The 26,584-nt window shown below is 40.5% G+C and overlaps 1 protein-coding gene across 4 annotated transcripts in view; it reads right to left on the bottom strand.

Annotated features, from left to right (window-relative positions):
* DENND4C (DENN domain containing 4C) overlaps positions 1–26,283 on the bottom strand; it is a 104,869-nt gene extending 78,586 nt beyond the window's left edge. Inside the window, exons 1-2 of one of the 4 annotated variants that reach the window (XM_030566487.1) lie at positions 25,188–25,776; positions 11,401–11,530 (exon numbers count right to left, since the gene is read on the bottom strand). The gene's annotated coding sequence lies outside the window, so the exon portion shown is untranslated. Of the gene's footprint in view, positions 1–11,400; positions 11,531–25,187; positions 25,777–26,196 lie in introns of those variants that run through there. The other 3 variants (XM_030566484.1, XM_030566485.1, XM_030566486.1) reach the window with 3 other exon arrangements.
* Positions 26,284–26,584: the final 301 nt, after the last annotated feature.

Here is a 26,584-nt window from a genome sequence, read left to right as displayed (position 1 = left end):
TGTACCTCTTGTGGAAACCTGGACAACTGAAGCCAGGAAGCTCATATCACCACTACTGTGGTGGAAACAGACCTAGCTACAGTATTCACTGCATCAAGTGAAGACTGCAGTGAAGGTTTTGTCAACAGCTGACCTTTATTATGGTGCTTAACTATTCTTGATGATGTTCTGGTGGTAAATGGTCAAAAGAAGCATTAAACTTCTCATAGTTCGGGTAATTATATTTTGACATCAGTGCCTGGTGGATAGTCATCTTGAACTGAAGTGTTCCTGATGAATAGCTCTTAGGAGCAAAACAGGTCCATGTGTCTCTGGTCCTCATTACAACAGGTGGTTTTTGGGATATGTTACCTGCCCCTTTCATTGACTGTATCCACAACCGGAGAGTTCGGTGCTAGATGAGAAAATAAAAAACACAAAATCCCTGGCTGTGATCCTTGGTAGTGGTTTTTTGTTTGTTATGTTTTTAAAATCAACCCTCTTGCATGTGGGGGGACCTCTTCTCTAATTTGCCAAATGGACTTGGCTAGCTCCAGGATGGCTTCATTAATTGGGAGTGCCCTGTACTGAGGAAAAGACATGAAATATGTCCAAGAGTTTGTGCTGGGAATCCTTGACTTCAAGGGAAATATGCAGGATATCCGTGACCCATTTCATCAGGTTCTGGAATTGTGTAAAGTTATCAGCTAACAATGGCAGCAGTAGCATGACTGTATCATCCAGTGACAACAATGAGATGTTTGTGGGGTAGGGAGTAAGCCTACTTGTTTGCCCTTGCCACTTGCTTTTCAAAAAGGTCTCCTCTGACTCAATGGGGGGGGAAGAGATGACAGTACCAGGGAACAGCTATTCTGTGTTCCCTGTGGGACTGAACTGAGGTCCCTCAAAACTGCTGGCAGCACATTGTCCACAGATCCTAGTAAGGCCAATGAGGGAGACTGTAAGGCTTGCAGGGGGGAACAAATCCAAAGCTGATCATCCCAAGTGTTGGAAGGCAGGGGTTTACTATCCTACCTTGGTTGCATCTGCAACAGGGAATAACTTCTCCTGGAATAAATTGGAAATATATGAACAGAAGTTCAGAGTCTGAATCAGAATGCTCCTCCACATATTGTATCAGAGCTGACAACCCCTCCTCATGGATAGATGAAGATGGAGAAGAAGATCTCCCAGAAACATAAGCATCAGTGACCAGCCAACCTAGATATCAAAAGGCATCCAGAAACTGCAAGGAGTAGAGATCCTGTGGTACTGGAAGCATAACAGAACTCGGTACCAGCAACAACGGTGTGCAAAGGCTGTTGTGTGAGGCACAGATGGGGTTGAGGATTCCATTGAACCCAGTCTCTTGCTAGCAGTAGTCTTCAGTACCAAGCCCTTTACAGCTGAGGTATGGGACTTAACTGAAGTCTTAGCATGCTTCTTGGTACTTGAAGTACTCGGGAGCCTCACCAGCACTCCTCTAAGGGCCTGAGGTATCTGGTAAGTGGATCTCCTTTGATGAGGAGCTCCATTTTGCTCCTCTTATCCCCTTCCTTATACTTGGAGTGGGAAGCTCTTGGTACTAGCAGTTATCGGTACCTCACTCAAGGGAAGTGTTTGAGACTGGAGTTCTGGTGCTCTCTTTCCTTTCCTTGCAAGCTCTCGATGACGAGCCACTGAAAAATGTGGAGAGTCTCTGTACAGCAAGTTCTCTGTACCCTAGTCCAAAACCTATTTTAAGGCTTGCTCCATCATTAAGAGTCTATTCTTAATTTCTCTGTTTTTAATGGGATCTTCCCCTAAAAAGAAGAGCAGATTTCACACATGCTGGGAATTAGTCTCCCAAGCAACAAATACAGTGCGAGTGCTCATCATCAGCAGGAATTACTCCTCGACAAGTGAGGTACCTTTTAAATCCCAGGGAGCTCAGCATCCTCAGAATAAAAGTTGTTCAAACCCCTCAACAGGGGAAAAAGAAAAACAAAAAAGTGTGTGCTTGTGAAAGTACGTGCATATTTAAGAAAATAAAGGGGTAACAAACATTTCAACTATAAGGTACCAAACCCACCATTACCAAGAACCAACTACAAAGCTAAAACACTAATAAAAGGGGGGAAAACAGGAATATAGCAAACAGGCAAACAGACTGTCTCCGGCCAAAGGCAGTTGAGAAGGAACTGAGGGGGTTCCCTCACACAGCCTTATAATGCCTCAGTATGGGGCAGAAGGACGTGTTGGGTGCACGTGTGGGCAGAATGGGCACTGTTACCAAAAACTTCTGATCAAAGGCTCAGGGACTCATGCTCACTTAAAGTTGAACACCCACAAGAGCACTACTTGAAGGAGAAACTCAATTTTTCTTTTTTTTCTTAAGAGCTGATGATTTCTAACGTTTAGAGTTAGCAATACTGTAGCAACTGGTTAACAAATGAAGAATACATTTCTATCACTAAGATTAGATATTTTCACCTTAGTCAAGGTCATATTCTGTTTCAATGTAACACGCTGCAAGCAAAATTCAGTCACAGGATAGGATTCAGCTGAAAAAAACTGGCACACAGATCTCATGTGTCAGCACAACATTGACGATCTCATAAAAGCGTTCCCTGAGTTCTAAGTTATCTCAATACAGTTCTTTTCACTTTCCAGAAGACTGAACGCCATAACTGATGGTCGAGGAACAGTGAGCATTAAGTTGCAGCTCTTGAAGGATTTATCTTCCTAAGAAAAATTCTATTCAAGCAAATACTTAAAAAAACAGAACTTCTCTAAAGAGACCATAAGGTAATAACTCTTAATGAAATCACCACCAGCTGCTCTAAGATACAATAGCTTTGGAAATATGAACACACACAGTCAGATATCTGATGTGTCACCAGTGCAACAGTTTCAAATAATTGCTGCACAATTATCTCTGTTTTGCATGTATAATTGGGATTATGTTTTGCAATATGTATTATTTGAAATTAAGTGTTGATAAATGCCATCTGCCATTTCGCTGCCCAGACAACCAGTTGCGTGGTTCCTTTGCAACTCTTCACAATCAGCTTTGGACTTCACTATCTTGAATAACTTTGTATTGTCTGCAAACTTTGCCATCTCATTGTATACCCCATTTTCCAGATCAACTATGAATGTGTTGAACAGCACTAGTCCCAGTACAGATCTATGAGGCACCCAGCTACTTGCCACTTTCCTTTGTAAAAACCGAGCATTTATTGCTACCCTTTGTTACTTATCTTTTAATCCATTATTGATCGATGATAGGAGCTTCCCTCCTTATCACCTAACTGCTTACTCTGCTTAAACACTTGTGGTAAAAGGATCTTGTCAAAGGCTTTCTGAGACTCCAAGTACACTATATCCATTGGATCACCTTTGTCCACATGCTTGACGACAACCTCAGGGAAGTCTAACAGTGGGGCATGATTTGCCTTTACAAAAGCTGTGTTGACTCTTCCTCTACATACAGTGTTCATCTATGTGTCTGATAATTCTGTTTTCTACTATAATTTCAACCAATCTGCCTCATACTAAAGTTAGGCTTACCATCCGGTAAATGCGAGGTTTGCCCGGGATCCCTTTTTAAAAGTCAGTATTACATTAGTTATCCTCTAGTCATCTGTACAGAGGCTGCTTTAAGCAACAGGTTACATACCACAGTTAATAGTTCTGTAATTTCATATATGAGTTTCTTCAGAAATCTTAGGTGAATACCATCAGGTCCTGGTGACTTATTGCTATTTAATGTATCAATCTGTTCCAAAAACCTCCTCTACTGACATCTCAATATGGGACAGTTCCTCTGATTTGTCACCTAAACAAGTATGGCTCTAATTTGGGAATCTGTCCTCACAACCTCTTCAGTGAAAACGGATGGGGGGAAAGGTTCATTTAGCTTCTCCACAACAGTCTTATCTTCCCTGAACGCTCTTTTACCACCATCATTCTCCACTGGCCCCACTGATGGTTTTGCAGGCTTTCTGCTTCTGAAGCTCTTCAAATATTTTCTGCTGTTAGTTTTTGCTAATTGCTCTTCAAATTCTCTTTTGGCCTCCCCAATTACACTTGACTTTTTAGAGTTTATGCTCCTTACTATTTTCCTCAGTGGAATTCAACTTCCAACTTTTAAAGAATGCCATTTTGCCTCTAATTGTCTTTTTTACACTGGTTTTGTGTGTGTGTGTGGGGAAATACATTTAGTTTCAGCCTCTATTATGTTTTTAAATAGTTTCCACACCGCTTGCAGACATTTCACTTGTGATCATTCCTCTCCATTTAACTAGCTTCCCCTTTTTTTTAAAAATATATATAGTTCCCCTTTTTGAGGGTAAATGATACTGTAGTGGGTTTCTTTGCTATTCCCCTCCTACAAGGATCTTAAATTTAACTACATTATCATCACTATTATCAAGCTGTTCAGGTACATTCATCACCTGGACCAGATCCTGTACTCCACTTAAGACTAAGCTGACAATTGCCACTCTCCTTGTGGGTTCCAGGACTAGCTGCTCCAAGAAGCAGCCATTCATGGTATCTAGAAATTTTATCTCTGCATCCCATCCTGAGGTGACATGTACCTGTAAATATGGAGATAGTAATTTTTCAACTATTACTACTGGCTTTTCTGTTTTTGTAGCCTCTAATCAGCCTGAGTAATTCACAATCACTGTCACGATCTTCACCAGGTGAATGGTAATATATTTCTACTGCTATGCTCTTATTATCCTAGCGTGGAATTTCTATCCATAGAGATTCTATGGTATAGTTTGAAGCTCTATTACATATAAATAGGGGAATATTAACTAGAAGAAGGGAGGTTATATAATACCTCTATTTGGCATTGGCGTGAACACATCTGGGTGGGATATTGTATGCAGGGCAGGGCAGGAGGTTGGGGTGTGGGAGAGGATGCAGGAAGGGGCTCAGGGCAAGGGATTGGGGCAGAGGAGGGGTAGAGAGTGGAGGGGGCTCCAACAGGGGGTTCAGGTGCAGGAGGGGTGTTACATACAGGCAGGGGGCTTAGCGCAGGAAGTTATGGGGCGGGGTGCAGGAGGCATTCGGGCTCCAGCCCAGCACCGCTTAACTAAAGCGGCTCCAGGGTGGCAGTGGCACACACCGGGGCCAGGGTGGACTCCCTGCATGCCTGCTCTGTCCCCAGCCCCGCGCCGCTCCAGGAAGCGAGGCGGCACCTGCTGGAGGGGTGGCGGAGGGCTCTGCGTGCGCTGCCCTTGCCGTGCCTCCAGGTACCTCCCCCAAAGCTCCCATTGGCAGCTGTTTCCCGTTCTTAGCTTCTGAGAGCGGCACGGGGCCCACAGCACCATGGGGGGCAATGTGAGAAAAAGTATCAATGTGAGATTTCTGAAGCTAGCTACAGCACTTGATACAAGGTTTAAGAATCTGAAGTGCCTTCCAAAATCTGAAACATGCTCTACGCTCCAATGTGGAAACTACAGAACCCAAACCACCAAAAAAAACAAAATCAACCTTCTGCTGATGGCATCCGACTAAGATGACAAAACTAAATGTAGGTCAATCTGCAGTGCTTTGGATCATTATTGAGCAGAACCCATCATCAGCATGGATGCATGTCCTCTGGAATGATGGTTGAAGCATGAAGGGACATATGAATCTTTAGCACATCTGGCATGTAAATATCTTGCGATGCTGGCTACAACAGTGTCATGAGAATGCCTGTTCTCACTTGCAGGTGACATAAACAGGAAGCAGGCAGCATTATCTCTAAACAAACTTGTTTGTCTTAGCGATTGGCTGAACAAGAACTAGTACTGAATGGACCTGTAGGCTCTAAAGTTTTACATTGTTTTATTTCTGAATGCAGTTTTTTTGTTCCCAATTCTGCATTTGTAAGTTCAACTTTCATGATAAAAAAATTACATTTCAGTACTTGTATTAGGTGAACTGAAAAAAAGATGTTTTGGTTCTTTACGGTGCAAATATATGTAATATAAAGTGAACACTGTACACTTTGCATTTTGTGTTGTAATTGAAATCAATATATTTGAAAATGTAGAAAAAACCCACAAATATTTAAATGGTATTCTATTATCATTATCATGATTGAGGTTTTTTTTAAATCGCTTAACAGCCATAGAAAATGTTGATTATGTTAAGGAAATCCAATACATCTACCTAATGTAATATATTTGTTAATAAGCTAGTCTAAGTATAAAAACAAGGCTTTTAAAGTATGGCAGTGTAGTGGAAGATAAATGCACAAATATAAGTGTGTGTATGTACTGTTAATGTACAGTTCATGAAATAAACCACTGCATTAAACTTTCACTTTCAGTTCTTTTCTATATTTAATGTTTTTTGTTTTTTTCTGCTGTCCAGCAGACCATCAATATTAACCCAGAAAGCTATAAAGTAAATGTTTTGCAGTGGTTTTTCACATTTTTAATTTTGGTAATAAACACGGATGAATTCACAGGAAATTGTAAACAAAATAAAAACTGAAAACGAAGGGCCTTGCATCCCAACCATTTTAAAGTCATAATGAATTATAAGGCCACAAAGGACCTCTCTGATCATCTAGTCAAGGGGTGGGCAAACTATGGCCCACAGGCCGGATCCAGACCATCCACCAAGGCTGCCGACAGGCTGAGTATGGGCCAGTGCGGGTTCTTACTGATACGGAGTACCGGCCTACTTTCACCCCTGCTGAAGGATTCCTGTTCAGAGGGAAGATACCCATTGTAGATAAGATCTGAATTTAAGATATAAAAATTGTGTTCAGTTATTGGTAGGGACCAGTTAGCTCTAAAGATTATTTTATACCATTGTCTTGAAAAAAAGTCTAGCCAACTGAACTGTTTCCTTGTATATGCAAACAAATTACTAACCAGAACTACCACAGAAGGCTTGATCCTACAAAATTCTCATATTAGTAAAGTTACACATGTGCATTAGTCCCATTGAACTAAACAGGACTAGAACTGTTCACGTAATATTTGTTCTGCATCTATGTTACCTAACCCAAATACAGTTACAAGCATTTCAGTTCCAAACTGGAGACATGAATCCCCTCAAAATTTCCTCATCCTTCATTTAAAAAAAAAAAATCATCATTCTGTGGTAGATTCTCTTAAGAATCTGTCATTGTGCTAGCTGCAACACATAGTAAAGGAAGACATCCTAGAGAATTTAAAAAGATTTCCACAATGCAGAGCTAATACACTAGCAGCTATAGCGCTCTGGGCAGGTGCCTAGATTTTGAGACCTAACTAGATTTTGAGACCAACATTCCCTTTTGTATGTATGTGTACTACCAAAAGTATCTCTAGCCCAGATTAACTGAATTCTGAGTTCAACTCAGGAAACATTTACTTTACAGTATTCTATAAAAAGAAGGTAAGTTGCATTTTAACTTCTCAATCAAGGTATATTTATATATAAAACTTAAATATACCTATCAAAAGCCTGAATACATGAAAAAGCTTCATATTTTAAAAGGGACTTGGTCAAGATTAGTATGCTAAAAAACCTGAATCTCCGTCCCAAAAAGTTTTCCATCTGGTTTTTATTTTCTAATAATCTGGTAACTGGGGGCGGGGAAGAGATGGTGCATGATATTCCTAGAGAAACCAGCATACATACTGATACAATACAGATGTGGCATGTGTTTGTGTTTACTGCACCTCATAGCAGGCATTGCAATTAGCTCTTCTAAAAATCACTCTTCTTGCTGTTATGTCAATTGGCTGAACATGGAAATATATACTAAATGCTCTGTTAGTCAATCTATGTCAAACTGGTTTTGGTCTCTTACTTAACTCTGACCATATCCTTCTATTAGTGGGAAAAAAAATCACACACCTTCCAACAAGCAATTGGCAGTGAGGTAGCAATTATCTCAGGGTTACAAAACTATTTCAGTCAGGCAGCATATAAGACTATATTCTGTATAATTTCTTTTCCTAAAAATGTATCCAAATTTTTCCCCTTACGAGGATCTTTTTTCTCCCCCTTCTCCTTTTCTTATTAAAAGGGGTCACTTTTGTAAAGGGGCTTTTCACCCACATCTCATTTTATTTCTATTATAGTGAATGATGAAGACTTAGTTATAGGTCTAATAAACCACTACATTTTCTATCACAGCTTGCCGGATCACGTAGGATAAATCTATCAACAGATGGAACATATTAATGGATGACAGATTAAAGTAAAACTTGTCAAAAACAGTGTTAGAGGAAGAAGGGAGTGGGAAAGGAAAATAAAGGAAACCTTATGGTAAACAAATCAGCATTACTCAGGCAACAAAGATTTTATGTCTTTAAAGCAATACAGTAATAATCTGTGTGTTTAAAGGTTGGTCTACACATGGAGTTATTCAGGAATGGCTATTCCCGAGTAATTCCATGCCTAGATGGGCCCTTAGTGTAAGGCTTGCTCACTTCAATCCTTAGTAAGCAGTGTTTATTCACCTGTTCCAATCTCCATACCGAAAAACAATAGTCAGATTATGTCACTGCATGTGTGTCAAGAGTACAGTTTTGTTCAATTTATTCTTGCCAAAAGCCTTAACCCAGAATTTATCCATAACTGAAGATTGTACCCACAAGGAACAAGTTGCAAGACCCAAGTCTCTCTAAAAATAAAGAGAAAAACATTACATGTCACTTTCAAATAATTCTGACAAGACCAGCTACATCAATATTAGGAACTTCAGGGGGAAAAAAAAAACAAAAAAAACAAACAAAAAAAAAAACAAACAACAACAACAAAAAAAACCACCACACACACACACACACACACACACACACAAAAAACCCTCCTCCCTTGTTTAGGTTTTATTCTCATATTTGGGGAGGAGGAAGGGAAGAGGGGGAAATCGGGCTACAAAGAGTTTTCACTAAAACTGGGAAAAATATGTATTATTTAGAAAAAGCAAAAAATCAAAGATCAGTTATTGGCGCTGCATTACATAGTCAGATTTGACAACAAATTCTTTGTTGTATATACACACACACACACACACACACACACACTTCTTAGACCTTCTAAAAATTTCAACAAAAGCCTATTTATTCAGGCACAGAGAGATGAACCAGAATAATTTGATCCAGATGTTATAGTGTGCATCAAATTCATCCACTTTTAAACTGATTTCTCAATAATAATAGATAAAGGGAAAAAACAATCACAAGCATTCACACACAATGAAAAGTTGGGAATTGTCAAACCTGTGGTCCATCAAGACCAGTATCCTGTCTCCAACACTGATGCTTCAGAGGAAGGTGTAAAGGGCCCAAAAGAAGGAGAAACTAGTATTTCTTTGATGCAATCTTGTTTACTTATGAAGTACCTACACAGTATTCCATTTCCCTGAACACACTAAGAATCAAAACAGCAGAAGATAATTTCTTTGCTCACTACTCCAAGCCTCCTTCCAGACAGCACTCTACCCAAAATCTCTCTTAGCTTTTTTCTCAAGATCAAGTTACAAACTCTCTCTCTAGGGCTTCCCTGCTGCCTTCTGACTGTTCCTGTGGCATTTCTCTTGCTTCTCGATTTGACTCTCACCCCACTCCATCAAACAATACCCAGGCCCCAAGAAGACCCCTCTTCCCACATAGCTCAGATTCCTGACCGGCCTTCCATGTGGTCCATGTTTTGGGTGATGACTCCTATTGTTTCAGCTATCTATTTCACAAAGAGGCTTAACTTGTTTTTACATTTATCCCAAATGAAGGATGACCATTATATCCACCAGCTTCAACAAGGTTTCACTCAGCCCCCAAACAACAGTATTCCTTAAGGTACTGTTGTATCCCTGACAATTGTATTGTATATAAGTCAGCTATACAAAACTAAAAGTGACTGAAAAAAATTAAGAATTTCAGTTCAACATGTGCTTATCTACTTCAGTGTTCACGATGTATCAGACAAGTGATGAACTGTTATAAAAAACAAAAGTTACGCATCAACTTGCATTACTCAGTCTGTGGAAAAATTTCAAGATAAAAAATTTGCAGACAGGATTAACGCTGCCCTTTATAGGTATCTCCCACATGATCAGTCAGCCCTGACTTAACTCTAGCCAACTCTTTTCAAAATCAATTAATTACATTGGTTTTGGATACTGAGCACTTTTGAAAACATGGCCCTCCAGGGCATGCATGGGGGTTGCAAGTAGGGGCACAGCCCCCTCCCCCCCCAATTCAGTGAGGACACAGAACTCCTCTGGGGCCGGGTCAGGAGATGATCACTCCACGGGCTCTTGGGCCGTAGCACGGGAGGGTTGGGACAGAGAAGGAGAGCCAGCTCCACTGACTGTAGCAGGAAGAGCCAGCTCCTCTATCCCTGGGCCAGAGCAGGAAAGGAAAGATCTTCCAGCCCTCAGGCAGCGGTGGGGGGAGATCCAGCTCCTCCAGCTGCTGGGGGAGAGCCAGGTCCACAGGGGGACAGAGAGAGCAATAGTAAGCTCCACTGGCACTGGGAAGACACAGCTCCTCCGGCTGTGTGGGGCACAGGAAGTGCCCCTTCAGAAGTGGCCAAATTTGTATACCTGTGCACACCCCTGATGGCCCTAACCTCATACTGTATGCCACAGTTTTTCTAAGTAACATAATAAACAAAACTGAGCACTGCGAGCCCTATATTGACATGCAAAGAGGGAGTGTGCTTGTCAACTGAATTGGCTTAACAAGATTAAAAAGCCCATCAAGCTACAGGTTGATATGTTGGAAGCACTGGGCAGTGTTGCCAACCCATGATTTTTTTCCATGAGTCTCATATTTATTATTTTCCTTAAAGCCCCAATCCCTTGTGCCAAGTGGATACGTGATGATTTCAGCCTTCATTTCTAAAGAAAAAAGTCAGTTTCTCGTCCTCGGGGCTGTGGAGAAACCTCCAAAATGTGACCCCAGTGCACCCTAAAGGCTCAAAAAGCAGAAGGCAAATAAAAGGACCAAATTTCATTGTATCCTTTACATTTCTGTTTGTGCTTAACAGAAACTCTGACATTGCTGGGGTGATATGCATCCTTAGAAAACATCTGATTTAATAAAAAAAGTTTGATTTCAAAGTCAAATACACCACAGGACAGGGACAAGAGATTTAGTAATTTTTTAACCCATGATTATTTTACTTGCTTGCTGGAACTTCAAAACTACAGTCTAAGCAGAAATTCCTAATTACAACCAGGCTTTACATACATACTTGGAGCATGACTTTTAAACATTACCAATTCACAATTTAAACAAGAGGGAGGAGACAGAACTCTGTGTGCGGTCAATTTATTGACCATTGAATTAGGCACCTGTATCAAAAGCAAGCAGCTACTCAAAACAGGAGAGACAAAAACAATGTGATGGAATTTGCATGCACCAAGCTGTACATCATGTAATGTAACATTTGCATTGCACAGATCAGAAAACCAACACTTATGTTTACCTTCCTGCAGGTTTAGGGAGAAACATTTATCTTGTTATGTTGAAGAGGTGAAATTCAAGTTTTTGTTCTTCAGTCAAGTATAGCTGTATTTTTACATCAGTGTGTCCAAAGTATGTACAAGGATTTTTACCTTAAAGAAATACAGACTCAGTTATGTAGTGTTTAAAGAAAAATCTTAACTGTAAATAGGTGACTAGAGCAGAGATTTTTTGAGAGTCACTCTGGAAAACTCTCTGATTCATCTTACAAGCATTTCTTGATATGTATCGACTTTCTAAAAGAGAGATCTTGAAGTCAGAGCATCCTTTGAGACAGATTGGAAAATTGGAAAAAAAAAACAAACTAGTTCCAAGGGATTTGAAACTTAGCCTGAGATAACTGAGAACACATTATTCATTCTGGTGCATGGTACTAAATGCTACTGTTAAGAGTGTTGTGTCTTCAGCTCCATCCCTACCACCACCACCCCACCTCTCTACCTCCCAGTTTCTAAACGCCCCAAACTTCCTTAAAACATTTTCCTCCCCAGCAGATTATACTCTCAGTACAAAGTTAATTGATAAAGTGATTAAGACCTTTTCAATCATTTGAGAGAAAAAAAAAATCTGTGAAACTGGACTTTTTTTTTTTTTTTAAATATGCATAAAGAGGCTGAACTTCACAAATTGAAACATTCCAGGTGTCCAAATCCTCACTGGATCCTCTGGGCCAGGTTACAAAGAAAATACTACATTACAAAATAGAATTAGGCAGTTGAAACATTAATTTTACACATGCCCAGGACAAATTTTACACTCAGTTTTGTATTATAATACTATTTATAGGACTTTAAAATAGTGGCAATGCAATAGCATTAGTGCTGGTGATGTGGTTTTGTGCTATTTCACCATGGAGTTCCATAAAGACTTATGTTTTTGACTATGCAATTGTGGAAGCACACAGTAAAGTCAGAAGAGATTTGAATACTAATTTTTTATCCAAGAAACTAAAACAACACTGATGCTTAGAACAAGTCAACAAATTTTGCACTTCCTGCACAGAATGTTTATAACTGTTAAAGCTATTGCTTTATGAGCACTTTAAACTTGCAATATGAATTAGTGAGTGACTTTTGATCATCAACAATGCGATCAAAAGATGACTTAGATATCCACTGGCCCGAGTTCTTCTCTCAGATACACCCCCGCCCCATCCCAATCAACTTAATCAAATGAAAGTGTAAGGGGAAATCAGGGCCGTGAATATGCAATGGGGGAGAAGTTACTAGAGAATATAATGTTTTTACATAAAACATTAGCCTGAACATTTTAAGTTAAGGTTTCAAGCACACTTCAGGGGTTCAAGAACTTTCACAATTTTGATTATATTAACAAAGAAGCAATTGTCAACTGCTCGGGAGAAGGTGGTCCATGATATATGGCCCTTGCTTCTTATAAGTAGGAACTGTTATTCATAAGAGATAGGAAAACAAAAAAAGTTCTGAATAAGGGTGCTGTTCTGTGAGAAACAACTGTATCTTCAAACAGATTTTCTCCTAGATTTCTGGAATATCGTTACTGTTGCTTGTATTAGTGCATCACTCATCAGCATTTATGCCATTATATAATTTATAAGATTCAACTAACAGCTTTAAGATGGGAGCTCTCACATCAGTGTTTGAGCAGATGTCTATGGACCATGAGTCTGGACCACAGAAGCACTGCTATGCAAATGGCTTTGTCACAGTGACAAAGCATCTGTCAGTCTTCAAAAAGCAACATATGCTGATACTTGTAACCGGGTCCAAGAGGCCAAGGATTTTAGAGGCTTTAAATCCATTCCACCCAAATAAAAAGCTGGGAAAGGAACAAAACTATCCCAAACACCTATCCTCACCACCCAACACAGCTGCTTTCTGTCTGTTTTTACCATCAGGTAAGTTCAGACAAGTTGTCCAAATCACATCAAAATTAGAGATATAGGAACTGCAAGACAACAAAACCAAATTGTAAAGTGACCTGCACAGATTCCAGGAGCACCTGGAAGCAGTAAGGGGAGATTTAGTACCAGTAAGTCTGAAGTCTCCCAGCCAAGGAGAGAAAAAGGTGGGGAGGGAAGGAGGTCATGGCCAACCAGCTGTACCCCATTACTTAAACAACACAGTTTCATCTTGTCTCATTAACGCCACCCTAAGATTACTTTTTTATCCAACCAAACATTATAGATACTGCAAGGATTGGGAAGAAAGTAGTCCACAAGATGATCTTTATAAAAATGGTCCACAAACACAAAAAGTTTGAGGAACCACTGTTTAATGAGAAGCACTTGCTGCTCTATTGGTGATCTTTTGAAAGGTTAGCAGATGCCCTGCTCATTATATTATGTAATAAGTCAGATAACTATATTTTTTAAAGATGAGGATTCCTTGCTGTTACTAAAATCTCTATTGATGAAAGTCAAATATAGTGGCCTTAAATGAAAATAAAGCAGGGAAGAAAAAGTCGTCAAGAGTCGAATGACTCCAATGGTTCAGAGGTGCACCACACTCACAAGCTGGAATCCCCAGGCACTTGCACAAGGACTAAATTAGGGAAAAAAAGATGTAATGATCTTCCCATCCACCCATGTGAGATGCAGTAGACTGTGCATATGTCCAAGATACGGATAATCCTTCTTCTGGCATTCTTCACCCAGCAGTGAAAGTTCAATTGTTGACACTTAAGTTATCCCTGTTAAGTTTCATTGTTAATATCCACTGACATTCATAGGAGTAGTTCACACATCTAAGTGTTTTATTTCAGATTGTCTGCAGTGTTGGGCTTTTTATACCTGAATGTTTAGTTTTGGCAAGCTAGGGGAACCTACTCCACACTAGCCTGCCATTCTTTAATGCTCATGTGCACCTGCAGTTAGTTAATGCACCCTGATCTTGTCCTGTTTCACAGAGGACTAGAGCAAAGGACATTAATATGCTGTTAGAGCACAACATGCTCATACGGGGATAGGGTGACACCGCATCTTGCCACGAACTAACTGTTCCTGTAGACAAGCCTCAAGTTAGTTATTTTGCACCTAATAACTAATTGTAAGGGTAAGCTGCAATGGGGCAAGTCCCCATTTACACTGGTGAAGCACAACTACTATAGGTGTTTATTTTTTTTAAAATGGTATAGCTGCACCAATTTAAAGTTTATAGACAAGACCTCAGGCTGACGTCACTATGCCAGTTTACACACAAGTCTCATCTTCACTAGAAAGTTTGTGTTTAAAAACTGTGTTTAAACAATTGAGTTAGGTGGCATGATGCTGATCTTGACAAGTAGTGTTCTGCATCTTGTCACAACTCAGTTGTTTTTCAAAAGTCCTGTTTAAATATAATTAAGCTTCCTAGCGGAGACAAGCCCTTTGAAATATAGACTAAGACTAAGACTATCTTCATAAACATAAGAGCTGAGACTTCAGAAAAAACGGACCACAAAAAGGCAGCCTCTAGAATTAAATACCAGCTCACCAGGCCACTGCTATTGGCCCAATTTAAAGAAAGGAATGGGAGATAAGAAAGCTGGAAATAATGGCTCAACAGCAGCAGACATGGAAGAGCTACATTCTACTCCAATTTAGATCAGTTTTTAGTCAAAAGAAAGTCACAGCAAAAGAGCATACACACCAGCCCTGAGTTGATTAAAGTTCCTACTGGCAAAACAAAAGTGAACCAATGAAGTTTTAATCAATCCACCTAATTTATATTTTCAAAGAAAGACTATTACTGAGAGAGAAAAACATTCCATAAAAAGTCAAGAATCTGAACATGTAGGTGCAAAACAAGACAGGAAGCAGCAATATCACAAACTCATTCATGAAAAGCTTTACAAATGACAAGTTCTGTTGATATTTTATCCTGGAGTCAGATTGACACTCCAGAATGTTAAAACATGATTTAAGTCTGTAGTGGGAGGGACCAATTTTGTTAGACAAGAGGGTCATCATATCCCACAGCAAGCCTGATTGATGGCTTATCTTTCCCTCTCACTTAAACACATGCAATGAAAAGCTTGGGCATCTCATTTTTTACTAAATAAAGAGTGTCCCACAGCCAAACATTCCATTCTCCCCCTTCAGAGTTTCGCAAAATCTTTTAAGAGGATTTATATATATATTGTTTAACTTCAGACATCAAATCTCAATTCCCTCCTAAATTTTTGTTCCTACTGGGCAAAAAATTTCTGTTCCTGCAGAAGGACTTGTTAAACATCTCAAATATATTTTGTCACAGAAATGAGTACTAAAATTCATGATTCGCTGGTTTCCAGCCACTTTGTGTGCATGCACATGTGTAATATAGTACATGAAACTATTACGATATTTTTTATAATGCTATACATTACTATGTGCAAGAATAATTTTTTTAAAAAAGACAAACCTCATGATACAAAGAAAACAGTACGCAAAGGCAAAAAAACCACTTAGAGAAACAAATGCTTCCATAACTATTTTCCTCTGAAACAGTTCATAAGTGATGAACGCCACCTAAGAAAAGCTCCAGCTTGCTATTATTGTGTATGTCAAAAGATCTTATCAGGCACCAAATGGCAAGTAAAGAAAAATTATGTGGCACACTCTGTTTCCACTATAACATTACTTAACACCTAAAATATCCATATTATACAAGTTAGCTACATTGCTGGAATCTTCCAAGTGAAATATGAATCATTTAACAGGAAACTTGATTACAGTTTGACTTTCCAGGATCAAAAGTACAGATTACTTTAACTAGCACAAGATACATAAACTAAGATCAACTCCCCCCCTTCCTTCTCATGCTTTTCCCAAAGTCAAAAGCAAGTGTTTAAACATAACTTGCCCTAATGAAACAAGTACACAGACACTGAAAGACTATTTTAACTACATGCTCTCCTATTTATAAAACAGCTCTCCTACAAGTTGCATGTCCTCTGGAATGGTGGCTGAATGTTTAGCATATCAGACACATAAATACCTTGAAATGACAGCTACAAAAGTGCTATGCACACACCTGTTCTTATTTACTGTGTCACCTGAAAGTTAGAAGTGGGCTGCATTATCTCCAGTAAATGTAAACAAATGTTTGTCTTAGCAATTGGCTAAACAAGTAGTAGGACTGAGTGGACTTGTAGGCTCTAAAGTTTTACATTGTTTTGTTTTTGAGTGCAGTTATGTAACAAAACAAATCTACATTTGTAAATTGCACTTTCCTGATAAAGAGATGGCATTACAGTACTTGTATGAAGTGAATTGAAAAATACTATTTCTTTTATCATTTTTACAGTGAAAATATTTGTAGTAAACAAAATCAGTGCTATAACTTTGTTGTAATAGAAATCAATATACTTGAAAAGGTAGAAAAACATCCAAAATATTTATAAACAAACAATAATAGAATATAAATTGAAATTTAACGGTGCAATTAAAACTGCGATTGTTTGGGCTTAATTTTAATTTTGTGCTTAATTTTTTCATTGTTTGACAGCCCTATTTTTTTTAAAGTGCGTCTCCAATAGTAAGCAAACTTTTCTATTAACCTGTCGACTGAATAACTCAAAATTTAAGTTGTGTAAAAAATGACAAAAGAAACCCAAAGCTTTTTAGAAACTTTACACCAATAGAACCATTTTCACTGGTACAAAATGCCCTTAAAATATTTGTTTTTAATCTATGCACACACTTTTCTTGAGTATTTGAAACTTAAATATTGTATGATTGGACCTGAAAGTGAAACTGATTATGACGTTAATTTCATTTTCATTGTCCAAGTTGACAGCAATACAAAGAGTGAATTGGATTTTAAGTTTCCAATTTTAATACTCTAATGTACATTTTCACAGATCAGTGTTAATCAAAATAATTAAGAACAATAGATTCTTTTCTTACTGAAAACTTTTAAAATTACTAGGTGTTTGCATTTCTTTAGTGTTCTTACCATGCATTTTGTATATAATTAGTGTTTAATGTATGAACCTTCATTGTAAGTTAAAGGAAATGCCAACACAAACATTTTCTTCCTCTGAACAGGTCTACATGGAGTTCACAACATCAGCAGCTGCTGGCACTTTGCCCAACCTAGAGAGTCCCATCATTTCTAACATTAATAGAAATACACCCATGGAAACATTGGTGAAGAGACAATGGCCAAAAATAAAAGATCCCATGTTTTCATTTTGAGCACAGGAAGTTAACCCCCAGATTAACAATAGTGATGCCTCCATAACATGCAAAAGCAGTCCTTTTTCACCTGGAAAGAAGATCTTGGGGTTTTAATCACATGGCTAGGTTCTGGATAATCTAGAAGCCTCCTTTCTCTTCAGATATTATCCCAGAAGCAGAAGGGGGCTAAAGCATTGAAGTAGATAGTTGCCAAATATAACCATAAAGATGGGAATAAGGTTTTCCCAATGGAGGACCTCAAATCCAGAATCTGTCTCCCCCTCTGGTCCAACAGAACTAGAGAGAGTCAGCAATATGCCCAAAAAGTCAAGACCCACCTATTTACACACAGACTTTTGCTATATTTTATAACTAGTGTTGTGGTACAATGGATGAACTAAATAGCTACAGCCATCTAAACACTCAAAGCATACTGCTGAAGTTAATGTTTTCCCATGGGCAGGCAACATTGCCTGATATTGCTAGTTCCCATCTGATAAAAGACAATGAGTGCACCAAGTGGAAAATGGTTGGTTCTAGATTATTAAAAAAAATTATAAAAGCAAATACTGAGACTAAGTGAGTGTGTGTGTGTATATACACATATATATATGCCAGCAAAGCAGTCCTAGCATGGATGCACCTTACACTGGCAAAGCTGTGTTGTTGCTGATACAGCGTTGCCGCCGATACAGGGGGTCCCCGGTATAGGTCTTCCTCTTATCCATTGTTTCAGATATCCATCATTCATCAATCGGGAAACTTGTTCCAATTCACATTGGTCCCGATCTGCATATCGGTCATTAGCACTTACAGTACTGTACTCGCTTCAACTTTTGTGTTTTTTCTCTGTGGGTGCTTACTACCCACTGGCAGCCAGCACTCCCTGCCCCCCAGCACCTCCCGTTCACAGGGCCGCCAATCAACTCTTCTCCCTCCCTCCCAGTGCCTCCTGCCTGCCATGATCAGCTGTTCAGTGGTATTCAAGAGGTGCAGGGGCGGGGGAGAGGGAGGAGCAGGGACAGGGTATGCTTGGAGGAGGAGGTGGAACTGAGTGGGGTGGGAAGAGGCAGGGCAGCCATGAGTATGTATGCTTATTCCAAGCTGCTACCATCACCACCAAGCAAAACAAGCTATACAAGCAGAAGTGCAGCTTTGCTGGTATAACTGCAGCCATGCTAGGGGCCTTTGCCAGCACAGCTATGTCAATCACAATTCATACCTCACCATTCCCCTCACTGACATAGCTATACTGCCAGAAGTCCATAGCATACACCTGACTATGAAATATCAGTTAATACAATTCAAACAAATAGTGGACTGAAAATATTCAACCTCACTCAAAAGAAGAGCCATCATGCTGTATTAAAAAAAAAATCCATATGATAAAAACCTGAAACCATGTGCTACGCCACCATTCCTAGACGTGGACTGTTTTAGATTGTAGGCATGTTTTGAGAGTTCTGAATATCGCTGATCCAAGACCAAAACCACACCCCTTTTAAATACATGTGCTCATATTTGGTTGCTAAATATGAAATATTTTACAATCAGACAGTATAAGAAGTTCAAATACAGCCTTTTTGACATTGCTAGCATTCTAATTTAGCTGTTGTCAAGTTTATATAGGCTAAAGAGTGAGAACTTTAATAGTTTTTTTGAAGGGGTAGGGAAGGAAGGGAAGAGATTTTTAAAGGCATAATTAGACACTTAATTCTCAGAAAAGCCCCTCTCCAGAGATTTGTGCATCACCAGTTTATTTAGCTAGAAGAAAACATAACTTGAAGCACAGATGACTTGCAATTAGGCTTCACAGTGTTTCTAATCAATTTTGTTAGGCAATTGAGGGGGTATAGACAATGTTTTTGCTTGAGACCACCAAGAACTGCGGCACTATCACACATCTCATGGGATGGCAGAGAAAGAACAAGCTCTGTCTGAGAATTCATGTGACTTAAAGTATCCTTATGTGGAAGGGCTTCTGGTTTTTTAAATGAAAACTGGAAGGAATGTAGTGACTCATCATAACTCCCAAAATATGTCCTGTAAAAGACTTAAATTGTTTTACAAAAAGATGGTCTAATATGAAAGTTAAAGAGTGGGAAAGCAATGAGAGTTTGAAATGACAGTACATGACTTACATTTCCTCAAAAACATTAAAGTAATCACATCTCTTACATTAAGATGTCTGAAAGATCTAGTAATTCTTGGATTTCATTGGGTACTACACTCAACAGCTCCCCACTGAGGTCAGTGGGAAGCTTCTGCATGTCCAGCACTTCTAAAAATCTGGCCACTCACTGAAGAGCCTAATTTTAGGCATACACTTGTAAAAGTAATCTCCATCAAGAGCTGTACAAATGAAATGGACACCCAGTTCCTCCACATGCAGAAAACAAGATAAATGAACATGTTAAACAGTAAAGCAGCTCACTTTTTTGGCCCCAGCACATCTGCTACTCATAAGCAAGGACTTTGGTAACAGCCAAATTTATTATTACTCTTAAAATTTTCAACCCTTTTATTATGTTTTTAAACTATAAAACTCATTACATTACGGATGTGGCTTGTTGTAGGTAAAGATGAAGGGCTGAGTTCTTAAAATTGCTTACTGAGAGCAACACCTTTTGTGTTGGTATCCTCCATTCTCCTCCTTCTGAATTCTAAGATCCACATTTTATTTGTAGGCATTTGGAGAAATGTTCAAACCCTGCATGGATTAAGATCCACAAGACAGACCATTGTGCATTCCATCCTTATCCTTTTTCTCAAGCTATCAGCATCCTTGACAGGATTTCTACTAGCAGAACACAGCATTTCTTTACAATGTACTTTCAGGAACAGTACGCAAGAGATAGTGTGCACCTTCATAAATCCAATTCACTAGAGGTTTATTAAAGTGCATCCATATTTCCATGTTATCTAGAACAGGGACAATACAACACCTTTCTGCCATCTGGAATTAATGTGAACACCAAAAGCTTCATGTGTTTTACCACAGGTCATCACTTACAATACATTAGGAATAGGAAATTCAAGTTGCCAAGACACTGGAAAAGGTACAGACATGACTTACTTCCCATTCTGGTCAAGCTACAGTCACTTCCACCGAGGGTTAGTTGATCTGCCATTTGTACAGCCCACACAGGATCAGGAGGCCTCCAAAAGATATTTCTCACACCACCCAACCCACTCCCAGCAGAAGCTTTTTATTCAGCTTTAGGCCTGTCCTGTTTCCAGGTTCTGCAGTAGTCCTGACTGATCAATACAGAGAGGCACAAATCTATTCCCTTCGATGTAGTCACAAATTACCTTTGATTTCAAGAATTTCACATTTCAGGAAAGAGCAAACACATTACTCTTTAAATGTTAATCCTAGTTAGCCTACAGCAGCCTACAAATTATTGCAAGTCTCTCCTTCACCTACCCCCACAGCTTAAATAATTGAACATTCTCCATTTTATCCCCCAAATTCCCTGATCCAAGGAAAATACTTGCAGCCTTCCCCTACACAAAATATATAACCTGTTGATTTATTAATTACTACACTACTTATTTCAACAGCAGAAAATTAGTTTACACATGATACAACAAACTAAGGGGGAAAAATCTTAATGGCCAGAAGTCTGACACAGGTACAAGTATCTAATTTCCTGTCCAATGAATAATAAGGGAGGCTGCTGAGTTGCCAGTCAGAGGGATGGATGATCAGAAAGGCTAAGAGAAAGAAAAAAAAGCAGAGAAACAGAATGCCGATGAAAGATGGTGCCACTGGGGAAATGCGCTAATTATAGATGTCAGCCACACAAATAGTGCCTTAAAAACACAGGTGTGGGGCCAGGGAAAAATGTAGTGCTGAGGCTTGGTCTACATTTAAAATTTAGGTTAACAGGAGTGTGAACAAACCACACCACTGACTGACCAAAATACATTGACCTAACTCTAGTGTTAAGACACCGCTATATCAACAGAAGAATGCTTTTGCCAACGTACTGACAGTTGGTCAGGGAGGTACTGTTCCTACACCAACGGAAGACCCCTTCTATCAGTGTAGGCTATAGCTACACCATGCAGTTATGCCAGTGTAGCTTCATACAGTCAGGTAGTTGTTAGTTTTGCCAGAAAGGCTAGCAACCCAAATAGACTTTGTTACAAAACTGAAACTCATTCACTGCTGCAACATACAGTTTGATTTTCGGAGGGAGATAACTTCTAGCATTTTGTTACAGCCTGGTAACTGTAGACTCAGTTGCAGCTGCCAAGGCCAAGCAGCTTACTTTGCAAGTCAATCCCTGATTTACACTATTTTAAAACTTCTGGATAAAAAAAAAAAGTGTCCATTTGGTTGATGTGTGAAATACATAACCCCCAAAATGTAATAAACTGGTTTAAAAGGGAAGAAGCAGTTTTCAAAAACGTGTGGTGAATTAACAAGAACAGCTCAAATCAAAATTAGCAGGTTGAATTATTACAACAGCGAATGTGGATTGTTTAAATGATGTGCAGGCCAAGTTTAGACAAGATACTTAAACTCATGTTGCTGTTGCACACTGTATCAGCTACTACCTTGAGCTTGCTATTCTAAATCAAGATTATCCCAGACTCAAAATTTGAAAATCCCTTTCAAATTAGCCACATGATACACAATGATCAAAATCTATCTCGTTCAGAATATGTAGCAGAAACTCAGCCAGGGGCTGATATAGCCTAAATTAGGGGCATTCTTAAGGAGATTCTGTTTTTTCTCCAGAATATCGGCTTTCATTTTTAAGAGAACAAAGTCTCTAGCTTTTACGGCTGCAAAGAAAATGTAAGGACTGTGAACCAGATACAACTGATGCCTTCATAAGAATCTGGAGAAGGCCTGGATTGGAACAATAGCTCTGAAGGGTACGAACTGCCCGTTCATTTCATTAAGGTGTTAAATCCAGTGCCTACGGATGATAATTTAATTGTCATCATTGTTGGCCATTTCATTCCTCACGTAAGAAGCAAGAGGGGAAAGTTACTGACCTGCACAGTTTTGCTGCCAGACACGGATGGAATTTAAGACAAACAGCCATTTCCCTTACCCCACAAAATAAAGGAGCTAAGCCCAAGCAGCCTAGCAGAGCACGCTGGCATACTGAAGCACTACAGAGGGGAAGCAGGCAGATCTTAAGGAGTCCATTGAGCACACACACGTTCTGAACATCTGCATAATCAACGATAAGCAACATTGCATTTGGCAACTCACATGGGTAGAGCTTGGAAGAGTACCACCAACTAATCCCCTTACCCTATCTATCTCTCCATATCCATCCCTTGACTAAAGGCTCTTTGTTTTTCCAGGAAAAGTATCTCTTGTTGTTCAAGGCTTTGCAAGAGCTAGAAGGTGCTAGGCTGAAGTTCCCAGCAATGAAAGACTGCCATCTTTAGGCACGGCAAATCAGAGAGGGTAACTTGTCTGCATCTTTTGGAGACAAAGCTGCTGGGGGAATGAGTAAATAAATAAATCAGATCTGACAGAGATGCCAGGATTTAACAGGCTACAACTACCACAATTCACATGATTTCAATGCTTTGACTCTACATACTGACCTGATCATAAAAAGAGACATTGGCTCATTGTGGCAGTACACAGACCGTCTGCTCAAAAATTTTACACATGGACTGAGTGAGGAGAAAGGTGCTCTGTGTCCACGGCTGCCACTGAAATTATACCCAAATTACACAACAGATCTACAAGTGACAAGCAACATGGAAGTTTAACAGATCTTTTAACTGTCACACCATCTGCTTTTCTGGTTACAGTGCTCTTATTAGCAATATCATTCTTACTGTCCCTTTAGCTCTGCAGTGGAAGAATGTGGGGTTTTCACAAACTTAAATAAGCCCCCCCATATTTTATTATCTATATAAAAGGTATGTGTGTATATATAAAGGAGCATATGTATATTTTCACATGAACAGATATATGGATGGAGCAAAAGGACTTAATGCAGATAGGACTGAGCAGACCTGCTCTAGGTAATTTTCTACTGGCTTAAAGGAGGTCAGGGGAAAAAATCTCAAATTTGTGGACACATTCACAATAAGCACTCAACTTCAACAGCTGGCACACAACAGCAGTGTTGTTCTGAATGATCAGATCTAGATTCCAAACTAGAGGGACATTATAGATAATACCATTTCGGTATGGAATTTTTTTTACTTGAGCTTAGACAGTTTCGTTTTTAATTGCCACTCTCAGGTGAACACCAATGGAGGCATTTTTAGTTTACAATAAAGCAAAGACCAAAAGAAAAAGGCACAAGAGACAGACACACTTAAAAAAAACAACACACACAACGGAAAAATCCTGACAGTTGTCCAAAACAAAACAAGCAGAACTTAAATGTCACAAATGCAATAATATTCCACTAATTTTATTTTAGAGACTAAAACCTCAGCCTGAACACTGGGACCACTAAAGTCTTAGCTGCCTATGGACAATGAAGTTCCAAGCCTAGTATACAAAATATACCTTCTCTAACAAGTTGTTCACATTTCATTTTGCAAATTTTACTAGGCAAAGTTATATTATGTTTTACAAACAAGACTTAAATAATTCCTGCTTGAGTCTTGTACTGTGTCAGCTCATACATAGTTATGAAAGGTACATTATATTTTTCACATTCACCAGCACGGTAAAAAGCAGTCAGCAAGTTCTTAAAGAATAACAAAAAAAATGCCCTGAACAATATCCAACACTCATGTTTGTGAGGACATTGTTAAATAGCTTGATGACAGACCAGAATTAAAAAATACAAAACACTCAGCTGTTTGTAATAGTCCTTGAAATTGATTTCAGCTTACTAGCCAACATGTTTTTTCTTGCATCATGTGCTCACATTGGTTTGTTATTTTGAGACTGCTCATGAGTGTGCTGGGTAGCTGACACCATGCTGTTCTTAAAAAATAATTGCAGCAAAAACAAAGGGTGGGGAGAAATAAGGATTCTAGATTCATAGGGAAGGGAGAAAAGCAGGTAAATAATTTCCATCCCATCATACTTTAGAGAAGAATTATTTATTTCTTCAAATAAAAAATCAAAAACCCACACCACACACACCACCACAATTGTAAAGAGATAAAGGTACAAGGGGAAAACAGTCAGACCTCCAATGACAAGTCATTATTAAAGCTGATACTTTTCCTCCCACTAATATATACAAATACAGGCTTACATTTAGCTTTGTAAGGTTGTCATAATAAACCACAATATTTAAGCAAACAACAAAAGCTGACTCTAAAGCTCACAGAAGTCACACCAGACAGAATTAAGGGTTAAAAGATCAGGCATTCTGTTTACAAGCTAAAACTTGATGCAGGAGATCTGAAAGTTCAACCACAGGCAGCAGCTTTGATGTCTCTCTCTCTAATTATTTCAATCACAATGCAGGTACCTTTATGGAACACGTTTAACTCATATTTAGAGACTACTGAGTGGTAACAGAGCAAGAAATGTAGTAAGAACCACGTTTAACTCATATTTACAGCATATGGGTACAAAAAGAGAGAAAGAAGTGAAGTAATAGGCAACCATCTAGATTTTCCGTACAATTTTGTTCAACCATTGGACCCTATGGCAGAGTTCAAACACTTACCTTTTATAAGACAGTAGCAACAGACATGATTGGGGCTGTATAGATATATAGTCCTGTCCCTGTTCTCACCAGCAATGTGGCCAGACACCCCAATTTAGCCACCTTATTTAATACCATCAATGCAATATCCCCTTGGGAACTTTGGTCGGGTCTCGGCAGGTAGGAACTACCACATCACAGGCCCTCGTAGTTACTCCATCCATGGTAGCATCCAACGCCTTTAAAACAGTTCGCCCTTGCAGCAGAAACAGAAGGAAGCATTTCCAAGCGATGCTCCAGCCCAGCGGCCAAGGCAATATTGGGGAGTGCTATATGGCAACAACTACGTTACAATTCTGAACTGGTAGCTGAGTCAGGCGTCACGGAAAACACCAAGCCCCAGAAGACAGTAACTAGCCATACTCCGACCGGGACCTTGGCTGCAAAGCTCTATTTCAACCTGTTTCGGGGCTGGGGGGGCGATCACATGAACGCCCTTCTGGCTAACAGCGCTTCCGCTTCCAGCCAGGGCAGCGCTTCTCCTGTGGCGTCGGGTCCTTTGCCAGCAGCCTGCTCTGCCAGCGGGCTGGGCCGGTTCCCCGCCGGGACACCTCGGGGGTTTCCTTGCACAGCTGCGCGCAGGAGTTAGCCCCGCGGCAGCGCCTCCGGGGGCGGCGGCGGGGAACTGCCCTGCGCCTCACCTGTCACCCCGGCCTCCAGCGAGCATCCCCCGGGGGCGCCTCCGGCCAGCGAGCCGCAGCTGCCGGCCCGAGGGAGCCCGCACACTGGGCGGGGGGAGGGGGACTATGGCACCAGCGGGAGCCCGGCAGGAACAGCTGCGGCGGCCGGGCGCGGCAGGAGGAAGGAGCCGTTCCCACCGAGCCCGGGCCCCTCCTGCCGGCCGGGAGCGCAGCGCTGCGCCCGGGGCACGGAGCGGGACAGGGGGATCTCTCACGGACCCTGCGCCGCGGCTCGGGCAGGGGGCGGGATCGAGCCTTCCCCGCCGCCTGTCAGGACCCCGCTCACTCACCTGCCGCCACCCCCGGCGCAGGAGACCCGCCTCCCCGCCCGGGACTCGCCCTCGCAGCCGCTGCGCGCCCGGCCGAGGCCCCCCTGCTGCAGCCTCAGGAGCAGCCAGCCCCGCCGCCGCCGCTGCTTGGGAAGGAAGCGGCCACCATGTTACTTTCACCCCCGCAAGCGGCTGGAGGCGGATCCCGGACCCGCCCAGGAGGCGGTGGAGGGGGGAGCGGCCACACACGGGCTGCGCCGCCGGCTGCTTCACAGCCAGGGGGCGCCAGAGAGCAACGGCTGCCCTGGCGGTGCAGCCGCGGCGTGCGCAGAGAGCCGCAGCCGCCTGTCAGAGACACTGGGAGTGGTGCAGACACAGCTTGTATGGGTATAATACGGGGCTATGAGGG

This window comes from Gopherus evgoodei, chromosome 6, assembly GCF_007399415.2.
Source record: "Gopherus evgoodei ecotype Sinaloan lineage chromosome 6, rGopEvg1_v1.p, whole genome shotgun sequence".
NCBI classification, from domain to species: Eukaryota; Metazoa; Chordata; order Testudines; family Testudinidae; genus Gopherus; species Gopherus evgoodei.
The sequence above is the reverse complement of the archived record's forward strand: the minus strand, read 5'-3'. Positions and strand labels throughout refer to the sequence as shown.